Raw genomic sequence first — 17,931 nt, 5'->3', positions numbered from 1 at the left:
ATCCTGGAGCAAAACCCTGAAAAGGTTTTGTCCTTCCCTATTTTGTGCCCCTGTTTTATACTATCCTGTCATTCATTTATACATTCATTCATCTAGTCTGTGTTTAGGCCACTTTGCTTAATACTATGTATCGACCGGGAGGAGAAACGTAAAAAATCCCACTATGCTCATGTTCATCTGGTACACATCCTTGACTCACACAGTGTTTAAAGTTATGGTTTAAATCAGTTGCAGTTTAGAACTCAGGAGGTTTCACATAAAAATATGTATTTGGGGCTTCTCGTAAGAAGTTTGAAAAATCAGATAACAGATTTTCAGTTTTGGTGACAATATTCTAGAGTTGAATATCAGCTTCTGCTTTCAAATGGAGCACATGCTCTCCAATTGACCAGAGTATCTGCTATTCCCTTTGTTTCATCGAATCTAAGCCACGTGGCAGTTTCCATTTATTCTCTCAAATGTCCAACTGTTTACTTACAGTAGATTTAAGAAAAGAGTGACTTTTTTACCCATGTCTCTACCAAAAGTAGGAAAACAGAATACAGAATGAGAAGAACTTGTGGTTTCAAGAAGAAGAGATCATTTCTTTATAAAAGTAAAAAGCATTCCTACATATATATGCAAATAAAGTATCTTTTTTTTTCTTCTTTCTTTTTTGGCCATGACTCGAGGTTTGTGGGATCTCAGTTCCCTGACCAGGGATTGAACCCGGGCCACGGCAGTGAAAGCGCCGAATCCTAATCACTAGACCACCAGGGAATTTCCAGTGTGTCTTTTTTTTTAATTATTAAATGCAAATAAAGGTACCATTATAAAACAAATTATAGCAAGAATTATGACAGGCTAGAGAAAGATGCACATTGAAGAGCTTAATGAACTAAAAAAATAAAGAACTGAACTTTAAAGAGGACCTCTTTTTAGTGTTCGTAAATTAAATACTACCACTATAAAATGCAGTTATGTGCTCAGTAAGTAACAAAAAGTTTTCCAAGTACAAAAACTTTCACAGAGAGTAAATCTATAAAAGAATATCTCTTGAGGGCAAAAATATTGTTTCCCGAAGAGAATCAAGCATTGGCTGATGTTCAGAAAGTTGAAAATATGGTTTAAGAGCTGAAAGGCTAAGTGTGATATTTCTAACAAATGCATGGCATTTTCTACAGCAGTTTATAAAAGTATAAATACTACCACCTGGAATAACTATATTTATTTCAATATCATTAAGAATTAAGAAGGAACTAAAAACTTTGGTCATCATGCTTATAGTGTATTGAGATAAGTCATATCAGATAGTAATTCTGTGTAAAAGACCACCCTAAAACTTAATGGCTTAAATCAACATCCATTTATTTATCTTATGATTTGGCAGCACAGTAACTCAGCCTGGATTTATCTTGACAGCTGTTCTGGCCTGGGTGGTGCTGGACTGTCTTTGGTTGAACTCGCTTATGCATTTCTGCCATCAGCTGATGTTTGGGCTGGGTTTGGGCTGTCTGGCTTATGATGAAGCAGTGAAGGCAGAAGCATGCAAAACATCTTGAGACATTTATGATTTTCATATCTTTGCTTCTGTCACTCTTTATTGGCCAAAGCAAGACACAAGGCCAGACTGTATTCAAGAGGTAAAGAAATAGATTTCCCCCTCTTTTATGAGAGAAGCTACCAAGTCACATTATAAGGTCACAGATGCAGATTGGGGAAGAGTTTGTGGCCATTTTTGCATCTACCACAAGTCTTGAAAAGTTGAAATTAGCCTGGTCAAAATTAGTAAGACAAATATAAATGTGCTCCCACAGTGGCCAGTGTTAATGTTGAACGAGAAATCACGAGAAATCACTCTGTGCTGAAAAAGAAAACATCTCAAATTCAGTCATTAAAACCATAAGCCAGATAAATTCCTAGTATTTAGGAACACAGACAGATTAGCACTTCACTTGATAAATAAGAGGCAGAGTATGGTGGTCATTTATACACGAATTTTAGGTGACTTACTTGTGACAGGGTACCAAGGAGAGTTGAAAGAAATTAACTTGTTCATGTCATCGACCTTGGCTCCCCACCAAAGATTAGATCAAATAATTGGTCTTTTTAGTGAAAGATACAATTCATTTAAACACTATTTCCTCAGGGAGACATTCATTATAATTATCCAAAATTATGATCCCATTCACTGAAATCAGTTTCTAGAAATAAAAGGGATAGATTGAACTATCTATCCCAAATTATGGAGCTGAAAAGTAAATTTGGAAAAAAAACGTGAAAATAAACTAGCATGGTTAGATTGGCCTTTTCCAATGAATGTGACAGTTGGATTCAAGAGTTACAAATAGAAATAATTGAAGAGTAAAGCAATATAACTGAAAAACAAATATGGCAATGTAGGAACACCAGAATTCCAAACATCCAAGAACTAGTCCTTCTAAATATAAAATATTTATATTTTAAATATAAAATCTAAATATAAAAACCACTATGCAAAGTTTCTACCCATGATCAAAGGTGCTTATAATAATATAATATGATATATAAATATGTACTATTTCATTCTATATATGTGCCACATCTTTTTTATCCATTCATCTCTCAATGGACACTTAGGTTGTTTCCATGTCCTGGCTATTGTAAATAGAGCTGCAATGAACATTGTGGTCCATGACTCTTTTTGAATTATGGTTTTCTCAGAGCATATGCACAGTAGTGGGAGTGCTGGGTCATATGGTAGTTCTATTTTTAGTTTTCTAAGGAACCACCATATTGTTCTCCATAATGGCTGTATCAATTTACATTCCCACCAACAGTGCAAGAGAGTTCCGTTTTCTCCACAACCTCTCCAGCATTTATTGTTTGTAGATTTTTTGAAGATGGCCTTTCTGACCACTGTGAGGTGATACCTCATTGTGGTTCTGATTTGCATTTCTCTAGTGATTAGTGATGTTGAGCATCCTTTCATGTGTTTGTTGGCAATCTGTATATCTTCTTTGGAGAAATGCCTGTTTAGGGCTTCTGCCCATTTTTGGATTGGGTTGTTTGTTTCTTTGATATTGAGCTGCATGAGGTGCTTGTATATTTTAGAGATTAATCCTTTGTCAGCTGTTTCATTTATGAATACTTTCTCCCATTATGAGGATTGTCTTTTCATCTTATTTATAGTTTCCTTTGCTGTGCAAAAGCTTTTAAGTTTCATTAGGTCCCATTTGTTTATTTTTGTTTTTATTTCCATTTCTCTAGGAGGTGGGTCAAAAAGGATCTTGCTGTGATTTATGTCATAGAGTGTTCTTCCTATATTTTCCTCTAAGAGTTTTATAGTGTCAGGACTTACATGTAGGTCTTTAATCCATTTTGAGTTTATTTTTATATATGGTGTTAGCAAGTGTTCTAATTTCATTCTTTTATGTGTAGCTGTCCAGTTTTCCCAGCACCACTTATTGAAGAGTCTGTCTTTTCTTCAATGTATATTCTTGCATCCTTTATCAAAGATAAGGTGACTATATGTGTGGGGGTTTATCTCTGGGCTTTCTATCCTGTTCCATTGATCTATATTTCTGTTTTTGTGCCAGTACCATACTGTCTTGATTACTGTAGCTTTGTAGAATAGTCTGAAGTCAGGGAGCCTGATTCCTCCAGCTCCGCTTTTCTTTCTCAAGATTGTTTTGGTTATTTGGGGTCTTTTGTGTTTACATACAAATTGTGAATTTTTTTTTCTAGTTCTGTGAAAAATGCTATTGGTAGTTCGATAGGGATTGCATTGAATCTGTAGATTGCTTTGGGTAGTACAGCCATTTTCACAATGTTGATTCTTCCAATCCAAGAACATGGTATATCTCTCCATCTGTTTGTATCATCTTTTAATTTCTTTCTTCAGTGTCTTATAGTTTTCTGCATACAGGTCTTTTGTCTCCTTAAGTAGGTTTATTCCTAGGTATTTTATTCTTTTTGTTGCAGTGGTAAATGGGAGTGTTTCCTCAATTTCTTTTCCAGATTTTTCACTATAGTGTATAGGAATGCAAGTAATTTCTGTGTGTTAATTTTGTATCCTGCTGCTTTACTAAGTACATTGATTAGCTCTAGTAGTTTTCTGGTAACATCTTTAGGATTCTCTATGTATAGTATCATGTCATCTGCAAACAGTGATAGTTTTACTTCTTCTTTTCCAGTTTGGATTCCTTTTATTTCTTTTTCTTCTCTGATTGCTGTGGCTAAAACTTCCAAAACTATGTTAAATAATAGTGGTGAGAGTGGGCAACTTTGTCTTGTTCCTGATCTTAGTGGAAATGGTTTCAGTTTTTCATGATGGAGAACAATGTTGGCTGTGGGTTTGTCATATATGGCCTTATTATGTTGAGGTAAGTTCCCTCTATGCCTACTTTCTTTTTCTGCATCTATTGAGAAGATCATATGTTTTTTCTCCTTCAATTTTGTTAATATGGTTTATCACATTGATTGATTTGGGTATATTGAAGAATCCTTGCATTCCTGGGATAAACCCTACCTGATCATGGTGTATGATCCTTTTAATGTGCTGTTGGATTCTGTTTGCTAGTATTTTGTTAAGGATTTTTGCATCTATGTTCATGAGTGATCACGGCCTGTAGTTTTCCCTTTTTGTGTCATCTTTGTCTGGTTTTGGTATCAGGCTTATGGTGGCTCCATCACCACTATAGAATGAGTTTGGGAGTGTTCCTCCCTCTGCTATCTTTTGGAAGAGTTTGAGAAGGATAGGTGTTAGTTCTTCTTCTAAATGTTTGATAGAATTCACCGTGAAGCCATCTGGTCTTGGGCTTTTGTTTGTTGGAAGATTTTAAATCACAGTTTCTTTTTCAGTGCTTCTGATTGGTCTGTTCATATTTTATTTCTTCCTGGTCCAGTCTTGGAAGGTTGTAGTTTTCTAAGAATTTGTCCATTTCTTCTACATTGTCCATTTTATTGGCATATAGTTGCTTGTAGTAATCTCTCATAATCCTTTGTATTTCTGCAGTGTCAGTTGTTACTCCTCCATTTTCATTTCTAATTCTATTGATTTGAGTCTTCTCATTTTTTTTTCTTTATGAGTCTGGCTAATGTTTATCAATTTTTTCAACTTCTCAAAGAAGCAGCTTTTAGTTTTATTGTTCTTTGCTATGGTTTCCATTTCTTTTTCATTTAATTCTGATCTGATCTTTATGCTTTCTTTCCTTCTGCTAACTTTGAGGGTTTTTGTTCTTCCTCTAATTGCTTTAGGTGTAAGGTTAGGTTGTTTATTTGAGATGTTTCTTGTTTCTTGAGGTAGGATTATACTGCTGTAAACTTCCATCTTAGAACTGCTTTTTCTGCATCCCATAGATTTTGGGTCTCCGTGGTTTCATTGTCATTTGTTTCTAGGTATTTTTTGATGTCCTCTTTGATTTCTTCAGTGATCTCTTGGTTATTTAGTAGTGTATTGTTTAGCCTCCATGTGTTTGTGTTTTTTACAGATTTTTTTCCTGTAACTGATGTCTAGTCTCATAGCATTGTGGTTGGAAAAGGTACTTGATATGATTTCAATTTCTTAAATTTACTAAGGCTTGATTTGTGACCCAAGATATGATAAGTCCTGGATAATGTTCCATGAGCACTTGAGAAAAATGTGTATTCTGTTGTTTTTGGATGGAATGTCCTATAAATATCAATTAAGTCCATCTTGTTTAATGTATCATTTAAAGCTTGTGTTTCCTTATTTATTTTCACTTTGGATGATCTGTCCATTGGTGAAAGTGGGATGTTAATGTCCCCTTCTATGATTGTGTTACTGTCGATTTCCCCTTTTATGGCTGTTAGCATTTGCCTTATGTATTGAGGTGCTCCTATGTTGGGTGTATAAATATTTACAATTGTTATATCTTCTTCTTGGATTGAATCCTTGTTCACTATGTGGTGCCCTTCTTTGTCTCTTGTAATAGTCTTTATTTCAAAGCCTATTTTGTCTGATATGAGAATTGCTAGTCCAGCTTTATTCTGATTTCCATTTGCATGGAATATCAATATATTTCCATCCCCTCACTTTCAGTATGTATGTGTCCCTAGGTCTGAAGTGGGTCTCTTGTATGCAGAATATATATGGGTCTTGTTTTTGTATCCATTCAGCCAGTGTGTGTCTTTTGGTGGGAGCATTTAATCCATTTACATTTAAGGTAGTTATAGATATGTATTTTCCTATTACCATTTTCTTAATTGTTTTAAGTTTGTTATTGTAGCTTTTTTCCTTCTCTTGTGTTTCCTGCCAAGAGAAGTTCCTTTAGCATTTGTTGTAAATCTGGTTTGGTGGTGCTGAATTCTCTTAGCTTTTGCTTGTCTCTAAAGGTTTTAATTTCTCAGCTGAATCTGAATGAGATCCCTGCTGAGTAGAGTAATCTTAGTTGTAGGTTTTTCCCTTTCATCACTTTAAATATGTCCTGCTACTCCCTTCTGGCTTGCAGAGTTTCTGCTGAAAGATCAGCTGTTAACCTTATGGGGATTCCCTTGTATGTTATTTGTTGTTTTTCCCTTGCTGCTTTTAATATTTTTTCTTTGTATTTAATTTTTGATAGTTTGATTAATATGTGTCTTGGCATGTTTCTTCTTGGATTTATCCTGTATGGGACTTTCTGCACTTCCTGAACTTGGTTAACTATTTCCTTTCCCATATTAGGGAAGTTTTCAACTATAACCTCTTCAAATATTTTCTCAGTTCCTTTTTTTTTCTCTTCTTCTTCTGGGACCCCTATAATTCGAACATTGGTGCATTTAATGTTTTCCCAGAGGTCTCTAAGACTGTCCTCAATTCTTTTCATTCTTTTCTCCTTATTCTGCTCTGTGATAGTTATTTCCACTCTTTTATCTTCCAGGTCACTTGTCCATGCTTCTGCCTCAGTTATTCTGCTATTGATTCCTTCTAGAGAATTTTAAATTTCACTTATTGTGTTGTTCATCATTGTTTGCCCTTTAGTTCTTCTAAATCCTTGTTAAACGTTTCTTGTATTTTCTCCATTCTATTTCCAAGATTTTTGATCATCTTTACACTCATTACTCTGAATTCTTTTTCAGGTAGACTGCCTATTTCCTCTTCATTTGTTTGGTCTGGTGAGTTTTTACCTTGCTCCCTCATCTGCTGTGTGTTTCTCTGTCTTCTCATTTTGCTTAACTTACTGTGTTTGGGGTCTCCTTTTCGCAGGCTGCAGGTTCATAGTTCCTACTGTATTTCTTGCCTGCCCCCAGTGTGTAAGTTAGGTTCAGTGGGTTGTGTAGGCTTCCTGGTGGAGGGGACTGGTGCTTGTGTTTTGGTGGTTGAGGCTTGATCTTGTCTTTCTGGTGGGCAGGACTCATCCGGTGATGTGTTTTCAAGTGTCTGTGAACTTATTATGATTTTAGGCAGCCTCTCTGCTAATGGGTGGGGTTGTGTTCCTGTCTTGCTAATTGTTTGGCATAGAGTGTCCATCACTGGAGCTTGCTGGTCATTGAGTGGAGCTGGGTCTTAGTGTTGAGATGGAAATCTCTGGGAGAGCTCTCGCCATTTGATATTACGTGGGGCCAGGAGGTCTCTGGTGGACCAATGTCCTTAACTCAGCTCTTCTACCTCAGAGGCTCAGGCCTGACACCCACCCATAGCACCAAGACCCTGTCAGCTGCACAGCTATAGAAGAACAAAGAGAAGAATGACATTCAACTTCTCCTCAGAAACCATACAAACATGAAGAGAATGGATGAAATAGTTAAACTGCCGAGCCCCCTGGAGCCGTTGCCTGCCTGCTGCCTCTGGAGGTGTGGGGACGTCCCCTCAGAATCTGGTCCTCATTCAGCAGCTTTGTTTCATGAGCTTTCAGACTCTGAGGTTTTTTGTTTTTTTGTTTTTCCAAACTGGGTCCCCAAACCAACTACAGTTGGCCTAGGTCCAACTTAGAAACCAGACTCACTTATTTTCAAACTGGAAGTTTGTACCTCTGAATCTCCCTCATCTATTTCTCTCCTCCTCTCACCCCCTTTCCCTATGGCAACCACATTTTTGTTCTGTGTATCTATGGCTATTTATGTTTACTTATGTTTGTTCATTTGTTTTGTTTTTAGATTCCATATATAAGTGAATCATACAGTATAGGTCTTTGTCTGACTTGCTGCATTTATCATAATACCCTCTGGGTCCATCCATGTTGTCACAAATGGCAAGATTTCATTCTTATTTATGGCTGAGTAATATTTCACTGTGTATTTATATGTATACATATACATATATACATAATATTTCATTGCATGTGTGTGTGTATATATATATCTCACATCTTTTTTATCCATTCATCTATTTTTTTTTTTTTTTTCGGTACGTGGGCCTCTCACTGCTGTGACCTCTCCCATTGCAGAGCACACGCTCCGGACGCGCAGGCTCAGCGGCCATGGCTCACGGGCCCAGCTGCTCTGCGGCATGTGGGATCCTCCCGGACCAGGGCACGAACCCGTGTCCTCTGTATCGGCAGGCAGACTCTCAACCACTGCACCACCAGGGAAGCCCCCATTCATCTATTGATGGGCACTTAGGTAGTATCCATATCTTGGCTACTGAAAATAATAGTGCAATGACCATAGGGGTGCATAGGTTTTTTTGAATTAGTATTTTCATTTTCTTCTGATAATATCCAGGAATAGAATTGTTGGATCATATGGTAGTTCTATTTTTAATTTTTTAAGGGCTCTCCATATCATTTAAAGGTTACAAGGTTTACAAAACTGAGTCTTATGTTGCATATACAATGTGAAATGAAAATTCTGATACTAATTTCTTGGTGCAGAAGAAAAGATGTCAAGTTTCCAGTTCCCAATGGAGAAATAATAAATAATGTAAGAGAAAAAAATAATGAATTATGTCTGCATTCCAATTTGTAGTTTTCAAGTTTGGATTTAAAATATAATCTCTAGTTTCACACATGCTTGTATTATGTTACACACGTATCCAATAGTTTGGTAAAATAATTAAACTTTTATTGCATTATGGTAATTGATTTTTCTCACACCTGACTTTCTTCACTCTACACTGTCTGCCTGACTCCCATAGGCTTTGAATTCACACCCCTTGAAATAGGCTGAGTCAGATTAAAACATGCCAAAGGCACCAATCTATGAAAAGCAATTAAAACAGAGTAAATTGGTAAAATGTAAACTTGCCCTACTCCCATAAAGTAGAGAGCACCCTCCCATGTAATTTTTTGAGACTATGCCTCTTGAAAAAGCAGTCTTCTCTGTATCACGGTTTTTGTGATGTGCAGTTGCAGCTAAAAATGTGTAGTTACAGACAAAATTTAGAACCAGATGCACAGTTTAATGCTGTTTACCAGTGATGGGTGATTTTACTTTGGTATCTAAATTTTAAATTCTTTAATATACAGCCTTCTAATGAATTTCCTGGGTTGGAAAATTACAAAATCTAACAAAAAGTTATGGCTTTAAAATTTTTATTTTGTTTATTCTTTTTCAAAATGTTTTGGCCAATGGAAGTGAAGTAGTAAGAAAATCAATTTCTACATATAAACAAAATCATTGGAAAAGCAGTATCTCACTTTCCCTTCTAAATACATGTTAGAGACCCCCTAACATGTGTGATCCAAGACAAGAGTAGAAATGGAGGCCTTCATTGTATATATCTGGAGGTTTAAAATTTATCAATCAATCTAGTGAACTAATAAAATATTTTTATCCTACACCTTGACAAATATACCTTTATAATGACCTGGTAGTCTAGGTTCAAATATAAATTTCTTGGATCTTTGGAATTCCATACTGGAACATAGAACCATAAGAAATGCAAGCTCTCGTTGCAGGTCCCAAGTCTGCAGCTTCTTCCTTCTCTCCCCACACCCAGCTCCACCCCACAGCACAATCCATGTCAAAGGGAAATAGAGGCTCAATTGAAAGAGTTCCCAGTGGCCAAAGCTGAAACAGTTAAAACAGTGAAGTAGCATTGGATTATTACCTAAAGTATAAAATAAATGCACATGAGTCCGTAGGGATATAAACAAAGATTGAATGAATGAATGAATGAATGAACAAATGAATACACACAAACAGACAAACAGTAAATAAATGGCTTCCAGACACTAGAGTGTGGAAAGGGATAGATAGTAACTTTACATTGAAGAAAGCTGACAAACAATACCAAAACCCAGAGATTGAGATAAATAGTACTTGCAGTAAGGCATGTTGATATCACGTATCCCTTGATATGATGAGATGAGAAATGCACTCCACCTCTGTGGCATTTCCTCTGCAAACCCATAACCCCAGTTGAGTCATGAGAAAAACATCAGACAAACCCAAATTGAAGGGCATTATAAAATATCTGGCCAGTGATCCTTGAAGTTGTCAAAGTCATGAAAAACAAAGAAAGACAGAAAAGCTGTCACAGACCAGGGTAGACTAAGCAGAAATGTCTAAATGTAATGTGGTATTTTATTTATTTATTTTTTAATTTTTTTTTTTTTTTTGCGGTATGCGGGCCTCTCACTGTTGTGGCCTCTCCCGTTGTGGAGCACAGGCTCCGGACGCGCAGGCCCAGCGGCCATGGCTCACGGGCCCAGTCGCTCCGCGGCATGTGGGATCTTCCCGGACCAGGGCACGAACCCGTGTCTCCTGCATCGATAGGCGGATTCTCAACCACTGCGCCACCAGGGAAGCTCGTAATGTGGTATTTTAGATGGGATACTATAAGAGAAAAAGGATATTAAAGGGGAAATTGGTGAAATCTGAGTAAAGCGTGGAGTTAGTAGTTGAAAAATATACCACTATAATATGAGATGATACCATTACAGGAAACTTAAATGGGGTGAGGGATACATAGGAACCCTCTGTACTATCTTTGCAACTCTTCTGTAAATCTAAAATTATTCCAAAATTAAAAATTTATTTTTAAAATGTACAGTTTTAAATCCTTTTTTTCATATATGAAAAAGATCAGACTTTTCACAGTTTCTTATGCTGTCACGAAATACAAGTATTACTTTCCCTCATTAATATAAAATCCAAAAGTTGTCCCTGATTAGTTAAGCAATTGCCTAATAAATTGTGGTATATTCTAGTGTTTTGAAATGAAACTACAGTTTTGATACCAATAACTGGGCATTTATATCAGTGACTTAAACACAACAAAAATGGTACCTGACTTAAACTATTTAAAATTTTACACAGTGGTTGCCAATCTGATTTTTGTGTTTGGACATCTTATATAATCATAAATATAAAATTTTATTTGTTAATTGAAAATCCTTCATTCAACAAAATTGATTCCAGAAATGAGAAAACAGAAGATGTAATTTCAACTTCCCCTCAACCTTTAGTCAATCAATATTATTAGTGCTTAGTCTAAAATACTCTTTTTAGAATACTGCATCAATTATAAAGTACTCTCCAGCTCATGGTCCTAAATAATAATAGTGATTTATTGAGTGTTTACATGGTACCAGGCACTGAGCCATGAGTTCTACATCATTACTGCATTCATACACACATCAATAGCAACATCACCTTAGAGTGGATATTATTTTTATCTTCTTTATACCAGTGTTGAAGTTGAGGCCTAAAGAGGCTAAGTACTTGACCAAAGTCACACAACTAATAAAAACTGGGACCAAGATATGAATCCAGGTTTATCATGTCTCACCCCTCCGGAGCTGAAAGATGATAGAAAGGTCCCAGGGCTAGGTGATAAAGGACAAAAGTGCCAACTTGACACTCTTTATGTTTCCATTGTGCCTCATGTCTATGTCTACTTTGGCCCTTACCACATTTTACAAAGTCTTTAAAGGAGTTGCATTTTATTTATTCTGTGATACTTCTAAGTTCATGGACATTGCCTGGAATTGATGTTCAATACAAACCCCTAATTAGAGAAAGAAACTATTATAGATATATAGAAAAATGTTGCTGTAAGAGAAGAATACAGACCATTCCACATAATTCATCCTATATCTGTTATTTTCCCCTCCTAGGAAGGCCAAGGGTCATTTATTCACAGATATCATGAGTATGCTGATGACAGTGATGTGACTGCATTCACCTTTGTGCTTGCTCATCTCTCAGTCAACTTGGGTGTCTCTTCCGCAGGGAAGCCTCTCCTGATTCCCCAGAACTGGGTCAGATTTCCCTCCTACTGAACTCTAGGAGCACTTTTCACTCTGTATTTTACTCCCTGTTGGCTTTTCTGTCTCCCCACTAGAATGAAAGCTTATCGAGCTTGCTTACCACTGTGCTCCCATCACCTGGCACCATGCCTAACATACAGTTATATAATATATATGTATTTGTTGAGACATTCCTGTAGCAAATTTTGGATTCTAGGACCTTAAGTTAAAAATTTCACAGTCCATTCTCCAGGAAGAATGTGATGGGGCTATAATTTATTCATTGCTGCCTGCTCAGATCAAAGTTTGTGGCTTCCTCTGAGACAAATGAGTCAGGATATTTTCATATATGTCAGACAAGGTGCAAGTTGTCTTATGATTCAGATACTTCATCATATACAGATGGTCATCTGGAAGTGGTCCAGCAGAGTCTGTCAGGGGTCAGAGAAGGGCATTTCTGTATTGAATGAGAAGTTTTCCAGCTCATAAGTGATTTAGACACATCCTTGGATTACGTGAATCTCAACAGAACTGCAGTCTTACCTGATATCTCGTAGCAGAGAGAGTAAGTTGCAGTTTCCTTGGAAGGCAGAGACTGGAGCTTTCTGAAAATAAGATAACTAAAGGCTTGAGGAGTTATTCATACCAATATGTCAGAGCAGTACTTAAATATTTTTTATCAAATGTTGACTTCCATCATTGAGATTTTCTTACACCAGGTAATATAACTGTTCGGTATTTTAAGAAAAATCCCCCTACTTCCCCCTTTCACTTCATTAACTCAACCAGCTATACTCAGAGGAACAACTTGCTGAACTCACTCTCCAGCACTGGGAACTGGCCTGTCTCCTATAAGATGCTCCTCAGGACCCTAGAGCAGACTTCCATGCTACTGTGGGTATCCTTGCTGGTCCTCGGTAAGTAGTGGGGGGAAGCCTCTGTTTGCTGGGAAAACTGAGCCTCTCCACAGGCAACAGACCTCTCCTCTGTGCTGCTGAAAAAAATGGATTTTACTCCCATTTAGAACAGCAGAAAATGAACAAAGGGGAAAGACATTGATATAATGGAATGAGCGGGAAAAAATTATTTCTAATAATGTGTTCCTTGTTTGCTTTTAATTGCCTATGAAAAATTCCTCTTACCCCCCCAAAAGTGGGCTTATTTTTCCGTGCAGGAAACTACAATTAAATTTGGTTACCTTTCTAATCACAGATCATGAAAACCAAGAGTGAAAGATGAACTGAGCCCCTTGTGAAAGGACCATGTTCTGACCGTGAGCTGATGTAGAATGATTTTCTGCTGAGAATAGTTATTTTTTCTTGTATTCTAAGATCAAACCTGCTCTGATGTTTGCAAAGAGCATGAGAAGAGGAGAAATAAGACAATTTCCCTTTGACTTTTCTTCCCTGCTTGCCAATATTTGTCCAAGTGAGACACTGATTTTCTAGTAGCTCAAGCTTAGGGAAGTAAAGACCAGTCAGTCATTTGTACACCGAATTTTGTTAAATGTGTTTACCTTGTTCTCGGCTATATCTCCAGACTCCAATTAAGAAAGGAAGAGTTATTAGTGTGACTGGCACATTATGGGAACTCAGCAAATTGTGAATGAATGGCTATATGGGGCATAGCATGGTGCTGGGCAATGCAGAGTATGCAGGGACACAGAGGACACGGCCTCTGCCTTCAAGAACTGACATTCTGATAAAGAAATCAAAGGACACATGAAAGGGCATTTGACTTGGCAATACAAGAAAAATATTACACAATGGATCATAGGATAATGATAATTAATTCTTGCTGATAATAATTAATTCTTGCTGAGCCCTATATCAGACAGTCTTCTAAGAATATCCCATTGTATTAACGTATCCAATCCTCTAACAATCCATGAGCTGGAACTTCTATAAATCCCGTTTTACAGTTAAGGAATCTAAGGCATAGAGACGGTCTCTTGCCTTAAGTTTCACACAGTAGTAAAGTGGCAGAGTCAGGATTCAAACCCATAATCTGACACTGGAGCTGTGCTTTTAACCACTGCCCCATACTGCATGTCCAGTTATGAGTTTCAACTGAGCTGGAATGGGAGGGGTTCTGAATCAATAGAAAAGTGAGGGTGCTGCAGCCTAGAGGCATCTCAGAGGATTTCATGGAGGAGGTGGGATTTCATCTGGGTTTTGATGTGTGGGTGTAACTTGCTTTTGCTTCATAATGAAGGAGGAGAATAACACTCCAGGCAAGAAGATAGTGAAGCCAAGCCTCAACAGCAGCCACAGTCATGTCAAAAAAAAAAAATAATAATTACAGCAACTCTTAATTGACGACTTACTAATTTAACTCATTAAAATACTGCCATGAGGTCAGTTTGATGGCTTCCATCTTACAGAGGAGAAAACTGAGCCTTGGAGGTTTTGTGTAGTTTGCCCAGGGCCACACAGCTAAAATTCAAACCTGTTTCTGCCTGAGTCTGCATCCTGAGCTTTTGGCCATGACGTTACATTGTTTCTCCAGTGTGGGTGGAACTGGGCATGTCTCTCCTCCGTTTGGCTGGAAGTCGAAAATGGGCGGGTGGACTCTCGTGGTAGAATGGTTTGGGACTCGTTGCCTTGTACTGATGCCTGGCTCTTGACTCTCTTGCAGCAGCTTCAGTCAGTGGACCACTTGGTAAGTCCCTCTTTTCTTTCTCTTTCTCTTTTATGTTTCTGGATATCTTAATAACTATCCTGTATCTCAAATACTTGTAAAAAGAGGCCTTGTAGTGCCAGCATCATTTTCTTGAGGACTACGGGTAGGTGAAAACATGTCTTAGGACTCTGACCCTAAGAGTTTGGGAGTCACACTCCTGGATGAAACCTGGCATCGTGCTGGATGATCTTGGAGGCGGGGCTGGAATACATGTCACAGAATTCAAGGAAAGGGGGTGTCCCCACCTGACGTGGGATTCTAGCCAACTTGACAGAATGCATAGAATCCTGAGAGGGGAAGGATAGAATTAAGCCATTACCTCATTGAGGGAGGCTGAGGTGCAACCAACTTGCCATCTTCCCCATGTCCCCCCCAGCTTGACAGAGCCACGGGCAACCAACTCATCCCAAACTTCAGCATTCTGTATAGATATTTCTCTATTAATAAGCTCAGATCATGATAACTTTGAGCCCCCATCCTACTGGTCAGCAGAAAGTCCAGCCTTCTATTGGGAGCTGTCTCCACGAGTTTTGGCAATCCCTGTGGATTTGTCCAGCCCACCCCGATCCCCCCATCCAGGGAGCTGCTTATGGTCAAGCCAGCTCCAGCCAGTGGGAGCCACTGCCCCTTGATGCACACCATCCCCTGCAGCTTCTGGGCCTGTGATTCTCCCCCTCAGTACTGTGGCTACAGCCCATTTCCCACAAATCTCTGCCTAACTGGGAGGAGATCTTAACTGGACTAGGTTTTGTTAAACATTCTAGGATGGAGAAATAAAATACAGAGAGTGTCAGCTAGTAGAAGTGGCTAATCTCAGAACCCATTGACTCAGTCCCAACCTCTTAAAGATGCTGACAAGATGTGTCTCCCCCTGACCACTGAGCAACCTGCACATAGCAGGGGCAACTTACTTGGACCAGCGAGGAATAAAGCTGCATACCCCAAAGCAGTTCTCCCTTCCCTCCAGTACAAGACCTACTGCCCAGTCTCCATTTCCCTAACCCCAGATGCCTCCCAGGAACATAGACAGTGCAGATTTCTATTCTCTTTAAGAGAAACACAACCCTATACTCACTGGGGTGTAGTATATCTGTATAAACCTCTAGAGAAAGAGAAAGGAAAAAAAGTCTGCAGAGACACATGAATGTTTCTATAATCAAACAGAACATTAAATTTCTTTATTTAAAACAAGCGTTCAGGTTACTCTACAGTTTTTGCCTCCAAACAGAGTATTTCCATTACATTTGGGTACAATTTTAAGGCATATTTGGGGCAGTTCTTACAGAAAAAAGTAAGACTATTTAAAGTCTCAAGCTTTAAAAAAAACAGTTGCTGTATGCCCTTGAATACAGACAGTCCTCCTTACCTGAGTATAAAAAGTAATAAGATAAAAACACACTTAATTGATTCCACTTATGATTTTATTGTAAATTTCATATCCCCAACAGTGAGACTTTATTTTTGGAAAAAAGACAATACAAATGGAAATAACGTGTTTTATTTTCTACATCACAGAATTTAGATTACCAAGGTAATTTGTAGAACAAAGCATGAATCAAGTATTGTTTCTTGTGTGGTTGTTTTTTGTTTCGTTTTTTTTTTTTTTTTTGGTATGTGATAACTGTAAGAAACTAAAACTGCAAAAGAGCTCCCCTGCTATGCTTCTCTCCTTTCATCATAAAGGAAAAATCTTCCCCCAGAATCCTCACCCCTTAGTTCACTCCTAGCTTTATTCCTCTGAAATCTCCTTACTCAGAACTGTGTCACGTGGCTGGGCAAGTTAGTGCTTCTGTTTTTCAAACCCGCTAGTGGGCAACAGGCTCAACAGAAGGGCATTGGAACTAACTTTCAGAAGCCAAACAAATATTTTCCCTATCATTGTTTGCTCCTCTTCAGCTGTTAATAGATCTTGCTCTACTACACTTGTCAGTGACTTTGGGAGCCAGGAGAGCAGTGGTCCCACACTTTTACCACCTTCATGAATTACTGCATCTTTGGCAGAATCTGAAGTCTCACTTTACAATCAATTTTCATTGTATACACAATGAAGGATTAGCCTATCAAAGCATTGATCTTTGTGCAGGCTAGAAAATGGTAGTGTTAAAGGGGTAGGAATGTTTGAGTGGGTGTTTCCAATAGTGAATAATTTGGTCTGTGATTTATTATGTCAAGGAAGAAAACCTTTTATTTCTATCTTCTTAGGTTTTCTAATGAGGGCCTGCAAATTAAACTGACAAAAGGCAGACTAGCAAGAGAAAAGATAAATTTTTTATTCAAAACTTACGGGAATACACAGAAAAATATAAACTAAGGAGGCAGTTAGAATTGGGGACTTATATAACATCTGGTTAGGGAAAGGAGCAGGTGAGAAGGCCACTTACTGGAAAATGAATGATTTTTAGGAAAGATAAATGGGCCCTTAAGAGAATAGATGGGAGCTATGCTAGTTTTGTGACAAGTTCTGCTTTAGGTGTAGTGCCAATTTCCAGTGTCTGGTGATAAGAGCTGATCATTTATTTGCTCCTGGGGAGGTGATTTATGACAATTGAACTCTTCGGAGGCTTTGCTTTTAGGCAGATAAGGGAATTCAGAATAAAGAAAATAAAATCTATTCTCAAATGCCTTCAGCTCAAAATAATTTTTATGCCACAGTGGTGGATTCACCCTTCAGTTACTAACTCTCACATCTTGAAGCTACAAAGCTTAGGAAATAAACACTCAGATAAGAAAGAGCCACAGTAACCGTTGCAGGAAATAAAGTTTAAAACAAAATCTCCCAACCCAGAAATCCTCTCCACAAATGTACTAAAGAAAGCAAACACTTTGGGTATTGAATAAGCATTAAAACATACGCTTAGTAATAAGCATGCTCATCACAGACAATCCACCAAGAGATTGCAAAGACAGAAAAGGATCTCCCACTCTTATATTGCCAAGGGGATTCAGCCCATTACATACATGTTTTCAAGATTAAACAGTAACTAGTTCTCAAGCAGGAGGACTTGACAGCACTTTTTGTCACACATAGTTTACCCTAAATTTATCATGGTTATTGGTTTTTATCCAGAGGAGGAATAAACATCTCATATCTTTAGGACTGGAGGTAGTCTTGCATACTGCAACAAGGTACCTACCAAAGGTAAATGCTTACCCTTCC

The 17,931-nt window shown here is 37.9% G+C and overlaps 1 protein-coding gene across 1 annotated transcript in view; it reads left to right on the top strand.

Moving 5' to 3' along the window:
* FCRL4 (Fc receptor like 4) overlaps positions 1-17,931 on the top strand; it is a 40,676-nt gene that overhangs the window by 5,541 nt on the left and 17,204 nt on the right. The window lies entirely within an intron of this gene.

This window comes from Kogia breviceps, chromosome 1, assembly GCF_026419965.1.
Source record: "Kogia breviceps isolate mKogBre1 chromosome 1, mKogBre1 haplotype 1, whole genome shotgun sequence".
In the NCBI taxonomy this organism is placed as follows: Eukaryota; Metazoa; Chordata; class Mammalia; order Artiodactyla; family Physeteridae; genus Kogia; species Kogia breviceps.
This window is presented reverse-complemented; position numbering and strand designations above follow the sequence as displayed.